Source organism: Echinops telfairi, unplaced genomic scaffold, assembly GCF_000313985.2.
Source record: "Echinops telfairi isolate 266 unplaced genomic scaffold, ASM31398v2 ScPeMD7_7421;HRSCAF=8459, whole genome shotgun sequence".
Taxonomy (NCBI): domain Eukaryota; kingdom Metazoa; phylum Chordata; class Mammalia; order Afrosoricida; family Tenrecidae; genus Echinops; species Echinops telfairi.
The window spans coordinates 7,599,710-7,618,268 of NW_022111321.1; the positions used below are offsets into that span (position 1 = coordinate 7,599,710).

At 37.8% G+C, this 18,559-nt stretch overlaps 1 pseudogene; it reads left to right on the forward strand.

Annotated features, from left to right (window-relative positions):
• Window positions 1-4,869: 4,869 nt before the first annotated feature.
• LOC101659950 overlaps window positions 4,870-18,559 on the forward strand; it is a 45,714-nt pseudogene continuing 32,024 nt past the window's right edge.

Here is an 18,559-nt window from a genome sequence, read left to right on the forward strand (position 1 = left end):
GAGCATGCGCTGTTACGCAAAAACCGCGATAGAGTGAAGCCGCGGAAGTCGAAGTGCGAAGTGGCGAGGGTTCACTGTACTTTAAATACATATAATGCAGTAAATACAAACTCTATTATACATCTGTGTTGGAGAAAACACACATGTAGTATACTGTTATGTGAGCCATAATCACCATCTTGTGAATTTAGCTGTAACTAATGACCGTAGTCAACAACTGGAATACACTATCAATAGAGAAGAAGTATACTGTATAAGGACAAGGTGGCTGGAGGCACATATTCTAGTTTTGAATTCAGCCTTTGCTACTTATTTACTTTGAGATTATGCAAATTAATTAATCTCTCAGTGTCTCATTTCCCTTACATCCATAAATCTATCCTTAGGTTGTTAAGATAATTAAGTGTTTGTATAGCTCTTAAGACAATGCCTGGAACAGAGTAAGTGAGATATTTTTTTTTCTTAAAAGTCTAATGGAAAGAATATTTTGATATGTAAGTCTCTTGATGTTTAAAAAAATGAAATATTTTAGTTGGAGTACATTCTTTAGGAAAGGAACGTGTTTTTCCTATTTATATGTGAAATTTAAGAGACTCTAAACAACCTGCGACTTTCTCTGTTCCTTCACTCCTTGTTCACTTTGGCCAATTGGGAAAGAGAGAGTGAGCAGGTATGAGGTAGACTCTGACTCTCCTGTTCCTCTCGGAAAAGTCACTCCACAGACACCTCTGGCCTTCAATTCCATCTTACAGGAGCAATTTCTACACAGAGGAACTTGTGAGATGTAGCATAATATTCCTCCTTAAAGTTAAATAGGTCAGCATGAATTGGGAGTAATATTAGAGAGTTGACTTGTCCACACATACATATAATATTTTTCAATACTAATATTTTGGCTTCTACCTACCTGAAATACCCTTCAGTCTTCCAACTTACCAAAAATGGGTGGCACTAGGTTGGTGACCTCAGATCCCAATAAACTGCTCACAAAAATGAATACATTTTAAAATGGCTCGGGCTGAGGGACTGTATCTATCTATCTATCTATCTATCTATCTCTATATCGTTCTATATGTCGAGAGAGAGAGAGAGAGAGAGAGAGAGAGAGAGAGAGCTAGGTAAATATATAAGATTTGTGTGTACTGCCAAGCAGGTATGTATTAAGATAGGATGACCTTTATCTTAATAAACACCGTGTTCACTAGGATGAATTTCTGTCAAGATGCTCTCAAGAGTTTAACAAAATCCTTATTTTAGAGCGGAGACAAAATTGCCTGTTCCCATTAAGAAAGACCTTTATAGTCTTTCTACATTTTTTTCCACAAAACTAAAAGCAGACTAAGCATGGGTGACAGCACTTGGTAAAAGTGATTGTAGTGACATTTTAGATCTGTCAAGCGGTTCTGTAACTACCACACCATAGGTAGCCTAATGAGACACAGTGCATAGTAACACGGTGAGAAAAACCCTTTAGAACTCTTGTTACAGTCATCTGAAGAAAGTTATAACTCTGAAGGCCATCATTTCCTGCTGGGCAGTGGAATCTTGGTAGCTGCTGAATTGCAGCAAAATGTCTTGAAAGCACTTCTCTTTCAGTCATAAGCACACCAAGATTTAGGTTTGCTGGGCTTTGCTGGTGATATATACGGGCAGGGCATTTCTGGCACAGAAATTCATATCTAGGGTGACGCTTCCCGAAACTTAAAGGTTTACTTATGTAACTCATAAAGCCTGGACAAGCACAGTGGAAAGGGATAATGAATGCTCTTAGACAATTTCTTAAATTATTAAGCCGTTTAATACCTAATATTTTTCTGTTGCAGTATTAAGTAGCAACTGTTGAGAATAGTGTTGATATTTGCAAATTTCATTTGGAGCCATGATTGCAAAATGATTTATATTCAGAATAATTGAATATAGAAACATAATATTTATGGAGAAATAAAAATTATGGATGCTACTTCAATAAATATTTATTGAGAATCTACTTTATATAATACAGTATTTCATGTACCATGGTAAGAAGAGTGATTAAACATGAGTGCTCTACTAAAACAGCTTAAACTACAGAAATGTAGTTTAATGTAGAAATGAAACGCCTAGAATAAAAAGCACTTATAATATGCAGCAGAATAAACAAAATGAAATATGCATTGAATAAATATTTTTTCGTATATTATGTCTATTCAAGTATTTATGGTCTCTAACCTTTCAAAAGAAAAATGATTATAAGTAATTAGAACTTATTGACATGGCGTTACTGCTGACTCCTGTGAACCAGCTGCAGTGGGACTGCCCTACAGTGTGTCAAAGGCTCAGTCTTCACAGGAGCGGACTGATGATCTCTCTGCAGGCAGACTGACTGGTAGGCTCTAACTATTGGGGTCTCAGATAGCAGGCTAGCACTTTGACCACTGTGCCACTAGGGCTCCATCAACAAAATATATGTAAACCCACAACCTTCCTCTAGTTCTTAAACGCTTCCTCCCCCCAACTACCAGGACCCCAATTCTGCCTTGCAGATCTGGCTAGATCAGATGATGCACAGCAGTACAGATGGGAATTGGAAACGCAGGGCATCTAGGACAGTTGAACCACTCAGGACCAGGGGTGACAGTGGCGATACCAGGAGGGAAGGGGAGTGTAGAAAGGGGGAATTGATCACAGAGAGCTACATATAACCTCCTCTCTGAGGGATGGGCAACAGAGGGGTAGGTGAAGGGAGATGCCGGGCAGTGTAATATAAGATATAATAATAATTTATAAATTATCAAGGGTGCATGGGGGAAAGGGAAGGGGGGAAGGGAGGGGGAGGGGAAAAAAGGAAAATGAGCTGATTCCGGGAACCCAAGAGGAAAGCGAATTTTGGGAATGATGAGGGTAACAAATGTATAGATATGCTTTACACAATTGATCTATGTATTGTGATGAATTTTATGAGCCCCAATAAATTGATTAAAAAAATAATACTAGGAATACATCTCCTATTTGATAAGTCCTGTTTGGGTTGATTTGGTCATAGACACATGCTGCCTATATGTCTTTGCATCTAAGTGTTGTGGAGTCGATACTGATTTATAGTGATCTTGTAGGACAGAATAGAACTTCCCTGTGGGTCTTCCATGGCTAAAAATCTTTACTACGGCAGTAGCCTGCCTCATCGTCCCCCTGCTGAACAGTGTGTGTGGGTTTAAACTGTAAATCACTTGGTTAGCGTTCTTAGTCTCCGTAATCTCCTCCTCACCATTAAAATAAGTCTCCTCTAATATAGAAGACAATGCTCTCATATAAATAAGAAAATTAATATAAAACAAATCAGGATGCAGGAGAAAAGAGACACATAAGAGGCTTTACATCTGTCTACATTAATTGACGCAAACCCTTCATGTGGTTCAGAATCAGACAGTCACTTGTTCATTAGACTATTTAAGGCCTTAAAACTAGTACCCTAAGTGCCATTTGACATTTATAATATGTGTTTCTTAGAAACAGCTGGATGAACTTTCAATTTCCTGTTTCCACAGCTCTCTCATGTATCAAGAAAACAGAATTTATTTATCAAGTGTTTTGACTCTGAAGACAGGAAATCGAAGTTCAAGATCTGTCTTCTTAAGGAAAATTTAACTATTTATCCAGGTTTATTTTGCTTATATTTTCTCAATTGTTATATGGATATACTAAAAGTACTTCCAAGAATAGATACCTCTTCAAACAACACAAACTCAAGCTCACTGTGAATGAGTTGAGTCCAACTATAGGACAGAATAGAGCAGCCTTGGTGCTTCCTGAGATTTTAACGTTGTATTTGAGGAGAAAGTTATGTTTCTTGTGAGGCGCATTCGATGGCTTCAGACTGCTGATCTTGATGAGGTGAGCAGCCCAACGCGGAACCACTGCTCCACCAGAGCGCCTCCTGGTCCTCTGACGAGCTCTTCATATACCTCTTAATGGTAGTGTTGAATACATGTTTGACTACGTATTCAACACTGAAACCATACAATTCTGACATATGGTGAACCATGTGTGCAGAGTGGGTTGTGATGAGTTGTATGAGCCCCCAATAAAATGATTTAAAAAAAAAAAAAGATTTTTCAGCACTGGGACCTCTAGGAAGGAAATAGCCAGTCCTGTATTCAAATATGCCTCCTGGTACGTTCAGATCTCCAGGTTTTAAGTTAGCAGTCAAGCATTTAACCAACTGTGCCATGAAGAATTGACTCTCCGTAGGTATGCACATATGTTAAGGGTGGTTGTGGCAGGTTGTGTGTGTGTGTAAAAACAAAAGTGTTGAATACATAGTAAATACTTTATAAGGCTTAGCATATTCCTTCATTATACTATTAGAATTTTAACACTATACAATTATTTATATCTATCTCTATTCCTAGCTTTTAACAACTAGTATCTATAAAGATTCCCTAAAGGACCACATAATTAAGGCAGAAATACTACTAGAGAAGAACATAATATTTGGCAAATTGCAAGGAAGCCATCCATGCGGTAGATTAAGGTGGTGGCTGAGACAAATGGCCTCAGTCATACCAACTACTGTGGGATGCAACAGGACGGGCTAATGTTTTGTTCTTGTATACATAAAGCCACCCAAAGTCAAATTCAAGGAGAGCAACTTACGACACCATTTGTAGAAAGATATAGATATGTGTATGTGAATGTATACAGATCTACACATATTTATAGACATAGACATAGGCAAGATATAGATGAGGCCCACCAGTCAACTGTCGGTTTGTCCTACTGTGGTGGCTTGTGTGTTTACGTGGTGCTAGAAGCGATGTCAGTGAGATTTCAAATGCCAGCAGGGTCCTCAAAGGGGAACAGGTTTCAGCGGAGCTTCCAGACTCGGAACCGATGACGAGGGAGGACTCTGCTCCCACTTGTGAGGAAGAAGACGCTGGACACCTTTCGCACAGCTTCGAAGCATTTCAAATCCTGAAAGAAGTCCCAATCAAGGGAAGTAGAACACTGTCGGTGAAACGGCGGCGGATGGGCCCTCAGGTCTGACGACCCTTGAGACGTGAATGAAGAGGAGATGATTTCGGAGAGGGGAGTCAACTACTGTGGCGAGAGTGGTAAAACCTGTAGGAGTGGAGCATTCAGGATCTTCATTTGCTGGTGGGGCACGATCCAATGTAACAAGAAACAGCTGTAAAAATCTTCTAATGATTGGAACTAGGAATGTGTGACGTATGAATTTAGGAAAACTGGAAGTAGTCAAAAATGAAATGGAATGCACATTAGTGAGCTGAAATAGACTGGTATGGGCAATTTTGAATGGAAAAAAAAATCATATAATTTACCATGCTGGCAATAGCATAAGCAAGAGGAGTTGTGAGGCAGTGATTGTCAGAAAGGAGCTTACTAAATCCGTCATAAAGTGAAATGCTATCTGTATATTTGTATATTTCAGAAGAAATTTCATGTGTAAATGTGGTCTGTTGTATCATTTCATTCATTTAAAGTTTAAAAGCCTGCACAATTAACTGATGGTATTACAAGTAAAACTAGTGATTCCACTTCTTGTGGCAGAGACAGTGAAGGGAAAAGATAAATTAAAATATGTTTGCTATTCTCTGTTTAGAAATCTGGTTTGTAAGTTACAAATATGTATTGCAAATGTATCAAAATATGTTTTTTACTTCAAGAATCTGTTTTGTTTGAGTTCACATGAAAATTGACTTATGTTCCAGTCCACAGAATAACCATACGGGTATAGGGCGTTGATGACATTATGCAGACTGACGTCATAGGCAGGAAGCAACACCCTCTGAGCACAATCATAAAGCACATTTGAGAGATGAGGTTATAAGTCTAAAAAAATGTAAGACCTACTTCCTCGGTGCAATTTCTACTGATAAAATCATGTTGTATATTTTTGAATCCCTTATCAAATGCATGACAAATAGCTACACCTGATCCTGGCTATTCCATGCCTCTTTGGATTTCAAAGTCAATCCATGTCTCCTTTGGGAATGTCATGCTGATCTGTCTACAAAATGACTCGAAACTTTATCAGCTTTGAGGGAGGTAAAGAATAAGAGAAAACTCAGCAAAAGATCCAGGCTACCGTGCAAACCCATCTGTTCGTTCAGTCATATGAAAATAGCAGGTGTGATTCTGCTTAAAGTACCAGTGGTCGACAGAAATTCTACATAGAACCTTTGGTAAGCTAATAAAGTAATTGATTTTGTGAGATTTGGGAGAAAGCTGTATTATCTTTTGCAGATAAATGATATCACTTTATGACACTGCTTCTTTTTTGCTACTGCACCTTAGGCTTGAAATGGACTACCAACTGACCCTGCATCCAGTGGTGTCCGTCACTGTCTGAATGTTGTTTGGCTTATCAAAAAGTAAAATGGAGCAATATTTCATTAAGAATCATAAGAGGATTTGATAATCTTCCAGGCAGCTACTGCATGCTGGGTACAGAAACTTGTGAATTATGGATGCCTAAGGGCACTTCTCTGGTGTCAATGTATTGATTTGGGGCACTGAATGTATATCAAAGGTAGTACATAAGAAAATGGATAAATTATTCCCAAGAGTGTATGGATGAAGTTTCACAAATATGATACACATAATTTAAATCTGTCCCATTAATAAAGTAGCTACTATCTGCATGTGATTATTGAGAACACAAAATGTGTCTTGTCACAATGAAGATGTGTTGTAAGAGTAAATTAGACAATAGTTTTTTATAAATAATATATATAATTTAAGAACATTGCTATTAAATATTACTTATTTATTAAATTGATGATTATGAATATATTGGATTACACAAGATCCATAATTTAAGTTAAATTACTATTTTTTACATGGCTACTTAGAAAAATTTAAATGTCTTTTTGTATTTATTGGGCTGTAATGCCCTAAATTTCCTTGCCTCCTAGGTCCTAGAGGTGATTATTGTTGTAGCAGGAAAGGAAACATACTCAGCCTTTAAAAGGACGTCAACAGGATCTGTTCAGGGGAAATGACATGTAAATGCAAGGAGACACCAGCTCATTAAAATGAGAATTGTAGCGGTACAGATGGGAATTGGAAACGCAGGGAATCTAGGACAGATGAACCCTTCAGGACCAGGGGTGACAGTGGCGATACCAGGAGGGAAGGGGGGTGTAGAAAGGGGGAATTGATCACAGGGATCTACATATAACCTTCTCTTTGGGGGATGGGCAACAGAGGGGTGGGTGAAGGGAGATGCCGGGCAGTGTAAGATAAGATATAATAATAATTTATAACTTATTAAGGGTTCATGGGGGAGGGGGGAATGAGGGGGAGGGGAAAAAGGAAAATGAGTTGATTCCAGGAACCCAAGAGGAAAGCAAATTTTGGGAATGATGAGGGCAACAAATGCTTTACACAATTGATCTATGTATTGTGATGAATTGTATGAACCCCAATAAAATGATTTAAAAAAATGAGAATTGCAACATCAACTAAAGAGCTTCTAACAAACACAGATCTAGGCCAGAGAAAGAAAATTCTCAAACCACAATACATTGACAGGTTAGCCATTGGTTTTGTTCTCAAGGAAGATGAGTTAGGAGTGGAGGAAAATGGGCTTCTATTAGATAATTTAATAAAGAAATTGAACAAAACAACTGCTTACAAAGATTTAGAAACATCACTGCTTGATGTTTCCACAGGCTTTGCCCAGATGTCTGAGATTTGAGATGACTGTTTCCAGTATCAGGATCTCATATCCCAGAAATCAGCTTGTTAGAAGAAACACCCCTTTGTCTATAAAACTTAAGATAAAACTGACTCCCAGGTCCTTTCCTAACACTTCTCTTTACTATCTCCTTGTCATAAGGAGCTATTTCTGAGACCATTATATAAAAAAGACAGTGGTGCCAAGATTCACATCCTTGGAGTATATATGCCTTTCAAATCCTGGCTTGACCATAAAGAGAAAGCACTCCCTCTGTTCCCAAAGCCTCCAGCAGTTGAGGCGCTGAATGGCAGGAAGGGGGCTGGGAAAGTCGGAATGGATTGTTGTATGAGGCTAAACAGACTGATGTACCTAGCAAGCATGTAAAGGAAACTGGAAACAAAAAAGCCAATCATTCAGTTCTGGCCAAAAAGGCTTTATGAACTCTCCCGTTGAATATTTGCTAACATGTTTATAAGTCTAAAATAAAAATTTTAGAATTTTATTTAGAAAAAAATCTATCACTGTTTTTTCTACACTCAGTTATAGTGTTTGCTGTCTTTCATGTTCAATTAAAACAAGATACTTTATTTATAACATTTTCCTTTTGTACCCATTAAATATAGCATGATCCAATAAGTTTGAATGGAAAGGCATGAGTTTTTCTTAATTTTTAAAATAGGAAATGTCATCATTTAAATAATAAATGCATGGTATTATTTTGCCCGTTGTTTGCAAATACTAGATATCTTGCTTTCGGATGTTTCTTTTTATTGAATAATTTTTGTGTACTTGTATTGCTTTTCACTTTAAGTTTAATAAGAAGTCTCCTGAGGAAAAGGTAGCATTTTGAATCCTTCCTTATTAACATATATAATCATGTAATGTAAAAGCACTAACATGTCATGTGATTTGAGACTACTGATTACATCAAAGTTCAAAAATTGGTTCCCAGTTGAAGACTTGTATTTTGCACTACTTCATATTATTTTAAAACACCTCTAGTTCTGCATTGCTAAATATATATATTTAGTAATATATAAATAATTATTTGAGAACATAAGTATAAGGTTAAGAAATAATTGTCAGATTTTCTAAAATTATTAGTTTTCCTAAGATAAAAAGAATATGGTATAGAAGTAAAAAACAAAACAAAACTGGCCAAGGTAGTTATCAAAAGATAGCAAATTGTTCAAAGTATAAATCTAAATTTAATTAGAAAATACTGAGAATATTTATCTACTTATAAAATTGTGGTAAATACTTATATGTATAAATTTATTTGGATAGGTATGGAAAACTATGTTTAGTTCTGAAGATATGGTTGTGTGGTGGGTTATGTATTGAGCTAATCCATGGGAAAAATATGAATTTGCATATTTCCATAAAGCTTTATAGCTTCAGAAACCCTACTGAGCATTCTGCCATTGTTTATAGGTTCGCTAGGCTTTGGATTGGGTTAGTCTGGGTTGACTCAAGAAACAAATCCACATACACTCACATATATGTAAGAAAGAGCTTGACAGCAAAGAGTAATTGCACACTAAGAAAACATCCCAGGCCAGTTCAGATCAAGTCCATAAATTCTAGATTAGCTCATGAGTCCAACACTAGTCCAGAAATCTCTCTTTAGACTCATGCAGTATGTGCAATGATGCAACACATAGGAAGACGCCGGCCAGTGGGTGCACTGTCTTGTGGCTCCAGTGGTGGTGGAAGCATCTCCAGGGCTCTCACAGGTCTCAGCATGGCTCCACGCAGCTTGTCAAAGGAAAAGTTAAGCAGAGAGAGGGTTTGTATCCTGCCTCCAGGGAGAAAGAGGAGATTCTCAGAATCCTATGAGAAGGTCATGCCCCCAAGTAGGCAGAATGTGATCTGATGGACAGGCTAAACTCCACCCCTACACTTATCAAGTTGACTTGAAATTATGTAACTACCAGATGAATGGACTTGATGAAAGTAGAATATTTATTTCTATTAATGAGATTGAAATAGCCATTATCAAGAATTTAGAATTTACAAATATATCACGTTAAACCACAGAGATTACACAGAAGGAAGTGTACCATTTGTAAATTTAAAATTTACAAAATAGATGAGAATAATATGAAGAAAAATGGGAGCAGTTAAATTAAAATGTACTTAAAACTATTACTAGTAATTAATGAAATAGAGGAAAGTATTTTATTGTTTGCATGTGAAAGAATACAATGGGAAATAAATAAAAATATTTTTTGTGAATATTGTAACTGAAGCTCGGCTGTACAAATAGGGACAGTAGCTAAATAGTTCCTGTCTTCTCTATTCTCTGCCCTAAAAAAATAATCATAATCATTGTAACCTCATGTCATACAACTGCAATATTTTCTATTTTTAAAACTGTACATAATTTATAATATGATTAAATAAGTACAAGTGTCTACTTTTCACCAGCTCCTTTCATCAGAGGACTTTCCGTTTAATTTAGGAAAAAACAAAAAAAACAAAAAAAGAAAATACAAACCCTCTGCCTCAGAGTGGACTCTGATGACTGGCAACTTTCTTAGGCAGATTGCAAACACTCCACCGGTTTCCTTAGACGTAAATCCGTATGGGACAGTCACAGGGCTCTCCTGTTGAGTGGCTGATGGGTATAAACTGCGGACCGGTGGTTAGCAACCCAACACATAACCAATCCAATTTATGATAATAATAAATGAATTAGCAAATTACTAAATGAAAAAAATATATACTACGCTACAGAATATGTGACCATATGTACCACCCTCGGCAGTCATTGTGTTTGATCCCATTATTGCAGCCATGGTGTCAATCCATCTCCGGGAGCGGCTTCATCTTCTTCACCGAATGTTCACTTTCCAAAACTAATGTCGTTTTCCAGGGACTGGACTCTGATAACATGTCCAAAGTGCACGAGATGAAATCTCACAAATCTCACTTCTAAAGAGCATGCTGGTCATACTTCTGCCAAGTTATGTTTGCTTGTGTTGGCAGTCCCTGGTGTTCTATTTACTGATAGCGAGGTAGTGAGCTGTCAATTCCTGCAACGCCAACTTATTACCTGCTTCCTCTGACCACTCCTGAAGCTGCTATGCCTGTCTCAGTTTTCAGAAGGCAGATGCGGAAACTGATTTAGGGGACAGAAACCTATCCCTGATATCTCCATGACAAAAGAAAGGGAGAAAACAAGTTTGGGCAGAAGAAGCTATCAGGGTGTGGAGGTCATCTGACAGCCCCTTTTAGCAGGGAGTGGGGGTGAGAAGGCAGTGGTGGGGTGGGGGGCTTTGCAGAATTGCCCACCAGCAATGTGATATAACATTAAATGAACAGATGGTTGTAGCTCAGACTTGTTCAGTCATTGGCTAAGGCGATTCTGAGAATAAAGCAGTCTTCACTCAATACCTGAGTTAAACCTGAAGCAATTTATTGCTTGATGTTGCTGCTTAAATATATTGGTCCCATATGGTCATAACCCCTTCTTGAAAAATAATATCAGAAACATATTTCTGTCTCTGCTGCAAGAATTGCTAATGTTCATATGTCTGGGGAGTGTAAGTGGCCAAGATGTACAATAACCGTGATGTCCATATACATAAATTAGCAATACCAATACAATTATATCATCATCCAGAAACATTAAGGAAGCCTGGTTTCAATCTTCTGTTAAAAATTCAATATTGATTTAATCTATAGTTACTTTTAACCAATTAGATGTGTCATCCTGACACAATTATAATTATGACTTGTCTTAATTTTTCCCCAAAGAATACATTCAACATATTTTTATTCTACATTTATAATAGCATATTATGGGTTTAGAAAATAAAGCAAAATACTATAGCTTTAGATTTCTCATAGTTTCTGAAAATTGGCATGCATTTTTATGAATCATCTTATTTTTCAACAAAAAGACATTTTTAAGACAAAATCTCAATATTGAGAAATCTTTATTTAGAATGAACTTAAATATGCATTTGTCACCAACGTGTTTGTAGGTCATTTATTCTATGAATCTTCACAATGTACAAGTGAATTAATTCGTAGAAAGTTGTAAATTTATATGCTGTAAGATATATACTATAATAGTGTTTGGACTCACAGATAGTTTTTGAACCTTTGTTTTATTACTTATTAGCTAAAGTTTTCTCCACAAATTGTATATCCTCATCTATGCTTTGATTTTCTCATCTATAAATATAGATGGTAATGTTCGCTGTTCATAAAATAAAGACCCTAAACAGAGGTAGCTGTGTCTTCTTGTAACTTTTTTAAAGTACCAATATTTCTTCCTTTCCTTTTTAAAGACATAGGTATGTATATACGTCAGTCTTTCAGTATAGATCTGAAACCTGAAGAAACTCTGTGGCATTGTTCCCCACTTCTGTTCTGTCCTCTGCACACCCACATTGCATGTCACCTCTAGTATAAATGTAAGAAAAACGAAATTCGATAATTTCTGATTAATCAAGTGAAGGAAATTTCATCACATTATTCACCTGGCGACAATGACATGAATGAAAATATCAAAGAGTATTTGATTTTCCTTATTAATTTTATAACAGCCTCTACAGTGTTTTATTATTTCTTTGTGTAAAGACAAGATAATCTTATTTGCTGCTACAACTTCATTAAAATCCTGAAGTTATTTATTATAAAAAACATTTTTGTGGCTTTTTTTATTTTTTAAGGAAATATAAAGCAGTCATGCAAATAAAAAAATAAACAATCATTAACCCTAAGACTCCTCAAGACATGTTTTCTTGACAGGTGTTAATAGGTGTCATCAAGTAGCCCCTGATTCATAGAGAAATTATGTACAACAGAATGAAATGTTGCTTGAGTCTGCGCCATCCTTATAATCATTCCTCTTAGTGAGTTTATCGTTGCAACAACAGTTTCAATCTCAGGATTTCAATTCATTCATTTGAGTTTATCCTGCTGAGAATTTGCCTTCCCATTCCAGATCTACGAAGAACCTCCTGGCAGATGGTCTTGTGAGTGCGGAGGCTGAGACTGAAATGCCAGTTTCAGTGAGGGTCAAACCAAAGGAGCAGTTTTGAAGCCGTAGTCAACGCATCTCATTGACACACTTCTTTTTCACTGACCCTGTGATTCCCAAGCATCATGCAAACTCAAATCGGAAATATTTCTTCATGACTTGTTCAATGTAAGATATAGTTTTCCAAGGAAATCCCAGTTATTTCTTAACAAATGCAGAGCACCATAATATATAATAAGTGATGCTTAGTCTTTTTAAATATCTCTATTTTTAAATAAATGTTTTCTTTTAAAATTTTAATGCATTATTTCATTTTTCCACCACTCATCTCTCTGTTTGTCATACTGCGATGACTAATGTGTTTCTGTGATGCTGGAAGGGATGGTGAGTAGGTTTAAGTAGAGACTCCTAACCAAGAGAGTCTTGACAGGAAGACTTGGGGATCTACTTCGGGGGAAGGGAGTGGGAACTAACTAAACCTTATGAATCGCAATGTACCATTGCCTGGGATAGTGCCTTCAGAAAGTCTGTTCCCCAGGAAAGTACTAAAAGCAGGACTGGGGACAAGCTGCTTTCTTAAATAGAGTCAGATTTAATGACAGAGATAAGGAAATCTTTCCTTTGCTGATGTGCCACAAATCAAAACAAGAAAAAACAGTTGCTACTACGTAGACACATGCCTCTCTCCCCAGAAGAATTTATTTCAAAGGACTGCATTGAATCTGCAGCTCCAGGAGAGGGACACATCGCATCAGAGCACACGGGAGCAGATGAAGGGGGAGGAGGAGAGAGTGGAGCACACCCTGGCTCACCAGGCCTTGAGGCTGTTGTTCCCAATTAGAGCAGCCAGTCCACAGAGAGGACCACATGGCTGGCCCTACTATGAGACATGACGCGGTTCACTAACCCAATGCCCTACAGGGGACAACACTGGAGACACAGTGTGGGAATTATGCCTGATCTTATCCCACCACACCAAGGCAAAACACTAAGGGGGTGCAACAGAACAGCAAGGGAACTGAGAGGTGAGGTCCCCAGGGAATGCTGAAGGTAGACTTTGGGGCCAGGGCATGGCACCCCAACAGACTGGACTGGAAAACACTCCTAAAGGCCAACAAACAGTCCTTGAACTAACTGCAAGCTTTTCTTTCTTGTTGTATTTTGGGGTGTTTTTTTTTGTCATTGGTTTGTTGTTGTTGTTTTGTTGTAAATTGTTGCTTGGTTTTGCTCTGTCTTGTTTTTGTGCATGTTATTATCTCTGCAGGCCTATCTAAATAAGAGGCTGGATGAACAATCTGGAGGAGAAAACAATAGGACCAACAATTCCGGGGGACATGGGAGAGGGGGAAGTGAGGAGAAAGTAGTGGTATTAACAAACCCATACACAAGGGAACAACAAGTGGTCCAAATCGTTGGTGAGGAGGGTGTAGGAGGCCTGGGAGGGCATGATCAAGGGTAATGCAACCAAGAGGAATTACTGAAACCCAAATGAAGACTGAGCATGATAGTGGGACAAGAGGAAAGTCAAAGGAAATAGAGGAAAGAGCTAGGAGGCAAAGGTCATTTAGAGAGGTCTAAATAAAGGCATGTACATATGCAAATATATTTATATGAGTATGGGAAAATATATCTATGTGCATATATTTATAGGTTTAGTATTAAGGTAGCAGAAGGACATTGAGTCTCCACTGGAGTGCTCCCTCAATGCAAGAATACTTTCTTCTACTAAATTGGCATTCTATGATGCTCACCTTCCCGACACAACCGCTGAGATAAAGCCCTCAGGAACAGGAATGGGAGTATTGATACCATGAGGGTAGGGGGAAAGTGGAGGGTAGGAGAGGAGGAAGGGAGAACCATCACAATGATCAACACATAATGCCCCATCCACAGGGGTATAAGCAACAGAAACGTGGGTGAAAGGAGACAGCGGTTATCGTTGATGCTGGGGTCATGAGGATGGGAACAGGAGGAGGGAGGGCAAAAAGAAGAGCTGCCACAAGGGGTCAAATAGAAAGTAAACATTTAGAAAATGATGATGGCAACATATGTACAAATATGCTTGATAAAATTAATGTATGGAATGTTATAAGAGCTGTAAGAGTCCCCAGTAAAATGATTTTTTTTAAGTGCAGACAGAATTCTCCTTAGAAGGGAGATGGCAAGCCTGCCTCTTCTACTTTTAACATTTTATCACAAGAGAACCATTTTTGGAGAAGGCCACCTTGTAAATTAGAAGGGAAGGGGAATGAGGGGTGGAGTCCATGAGTTGGATGGACATGTGGCTACACGAATTCCTCACACGTGGAGATGATTGCGAGGATGGCACACGGCCCGTGTCTGGTTCTGAGTCTGACAGACTCCATGCCTCTGGATGACACGTACCAACCTGTGTACCTGGCCTTCATTTATCTTCTGTGTTCGCATTGTTTACTCACAATACATGGTGACCAATAATCTTCAACAGCATGTTAATAAAACCGTGTTCCTGTGGCTGCAAAATATCTGTCACTTAAGGTGCTCGCAGCATATAACATGTATTCATTAGTTACGGTTTTTAATTCTGGAACCCAGTGATTTATCATCTGGTCTTAAATTAGCATAAAAGGAAATATAATAATGCTACAGATATTTCAGTGATTAAAACCCGCCTCATTTTTTAATGGCAATTACAGTATTCAAGGTACTGGGTCTGGTGCTGGGAATATAAAGATAAATATCAGAGCAGTATCTTGGAAGGATTTTTATACAATCAAGGAAGGTAGATATGTAGCTGAGAGGGTCCAGTATAGAAATCTTACTTGTGGGGGAATTAGATGCTTTTTCTTTTATTTACCAGCTCTATGTGTTTGAACAGGTTGTTTTCATTGCTCAAGGCTCAATTTGTCATCTGTAAAATTTCCATAATATGCATACATTGTCCCATATAACAGAATTGGCATGATTTTAAATGACATGACGTGTATAAAATGGTTAGTAGCTGCCTAGAAGAATTTCAGGCTCTCAAAAGTGATATGCCGCTTTTCTTTTCTCTAAACTGCAGCATGATCTAGTGCATGTGTTCTATAGCACAGGACTGAGCCAAATGCTTTTGGAGCACAGGAAGGGAGTAATTCACGCTCTATCTGATAGGGAGGTCTGTGCAGTGGAAAAAGAACTTGACTCTGGTAGTTGGAGAAGGGATTAAGGAGGTTTCAGAAAAAGAAAATGTGAAAGTAGAGAAACTCTACTTTCAAAAAACTCTACAAATATTTTTTTTGTGGAAATTATGTGGTAGCAATTGATTGACAGACAATGAGAGAAAAGACAGAAAGTCTTGTTTGCTGATTAGACTATTGAGTTAGTTTATTGTGCCAGCCTAGCTGATAAAAACAAGTGGGGCTAATTGAAGGCGGAGGGATAAATGGCTTGGTGAGCCTCACCTTTCTAGTTCTCTGGTCTCTTGCTTTGTGATGGTCGGACCAGGGTGCAGCAGCCTTAGCCAGTTCCCTGCTTCAGCTTGCAAGGCTCGCTTCCTGCAAGACATCCCTGAGGAGAAGCTACATAGACCCGATGATGCAGTCCTGGGTGCTGGAGCACCTGTGTGGAGACCTCTGCCAGTGCTGAAATGCTGACATGTTCACTGACTTGGCTTTCCTCCTGCAGTTGGCATCATTGTGTGTGTTTTGTAAGATGGAAGACTTTGTGGATTGGTGTCAGACATACGGGTTAATGGGTTAATGTTGGACTTGTGGGACTTGAGCAGCACTGGGTTGGGATGTTTTCTTGATGTGCACTTACCCTTTATATAAAACTCTCTCTTATATGTATGAGTTTCTGTGGATTTGTTTCTTTAAAATACCCAGACTAACACAACTATCAACAATGAGGTTTTCTGGAAATATCTATGAGTAGGTAAGTATGAAAACTCCTTTGCAATACAGTTTTGGTAAGAATTTTGAGTTTAATAAAGTTATTTCTCTCATTCATTTTAATAGTTGAGAATTCAACACTCCCTGGATATGTTAGCTCTAGTTATCTGCTTTTTATTTTTTTCTTCAATATTATCCTCCTGTTTCTTTCTATACCATTTCTCCAGGTCATCTAAAAAGCAATGGGAAGTTGGAAGACATAGTATAGTATCAGATTTCATGTTATTTTTCAAAAATGACAGTAGCAATTAAAGAAATTACCCTTACCTCTTATAAGTCTTTGAGTCCTTTAATACTCATCTCTCTTATTTGTACAGGCATACCTCAGAGATATCTTGTATTTGCCTCTAGGCTACTACAAAAAAAGCAACTATCACAATAAAGTGAATTACACAATATCTTTTGCTCCCCAATGTATATAAAATTGTTTTTTCACTATTGGCCCATAAGTTCGCAATATGAAACATTTTAAAATATTGTGAATATTACCAAGATGTGACACAGAGCCATAAAGTGAGCATATGTTGTTGAATATAAGACTGAATTATTTGATCCATTGTGGGTGGCCACAAACCTTCAATATGTAAACAAGCTGAAATATCTGAGAAATGCAATAAATTGAATTGCAGTGAAATGACATGTGCCTGTATGTATATATGAGGGGGTACCCCATAAAAAAAACACACAGATTTTTTTCCCAAAGCTATGTATTTAATATTTTTACAAAACAATCTTATCACCTTCAAAGTACTCTCCATTACACATAATACATTTGTGAGATCTGCAATTCCATTTTTTAAAACATTTTCAAACTCATTTGAATGGCTGACAGATCTCCCTCTGCATTCATGGAAACAGAAAGGACTCAGGGAGTGGAGTCAGGAGAGGAAGGTACACGGTGCCAGAGAGGCATGCTGTTATTTGCCAAAAACTGGCACACTGAGATGGCTGTGTGAGCAGATTCCTTGTTGTGGTGGCAAAACCATTCTGCCATCTGCCGCAGATCAGGTCTTTTTGTCACACGCTGTTACACAATCTTTTCAGGACCTCTAAGTAGAAAGCTCGATTAACAGTCTGACTTGGTGGCACAAACTGCTAATACACTAGGACTTGAAAATTTCATCCATTCCGGAAGTTGACAGACATCCAGAATGAGTTTTGTTCTCAATCGACATTTCACCTCTTTTGACACTAGGAAACCATTCATACACGTGAGTTTATCCCACAGCGCTGTCCTTGTAAGCTGTGTTCAACATCACAACAGTTTCTGTGGCATTTTTCCCTTGCAGGGAATAAAATTTCACAGCTGCACACTGTTCTCTTAAATCAGCCATCACAAAAATGAGGCCATCACAAAAACTGCTTTTACGTAAACAATTAACTGTGACCAGAGAGAACCTTCCCAAGTGATGCCACTGGGTGTGCTAATTCAGAGCAAGTTGCTAGATGCTTGCTTAGTGGGAAAAATGCATGCAATGAAAGGTTCAATTCACAGTACAATTCCAGTTTTGTGAGGGTACCCCTTGTGAAAACAAAAGTAGTATTGTTTACTTTCATTTTAAATGATAAGCATATCACACGTACATATCCTAGGCATGGACATCCTGGTCATGTTGAAGCCCAAAACCACATGAATATTTTAACTACATGAATATTGTGTTTTATGCTTCACCCATGTGGAATCATATACCATTACCACAAAATATTCAGATAAGACTAAAACTAGAGAATTGAAAATACAACCCAAAATTAAATTGTTACTTCGTGCAATTCTTTCCAGATAAGCTCTTTTTTTTATATCATCATTAGCTGTTTTTTAATTTATTTTTCTTTTTAAAATCATTTTATTGGGGGCTCGTACAATTCTTATCACAATCCATACATATATCCATTGTGTCAAGCACATTTGTACATTTGTTGCCCTCATCGTTCTCAAAACATTTGCTTTCTACTTGAGCCCTTTTTATCAGC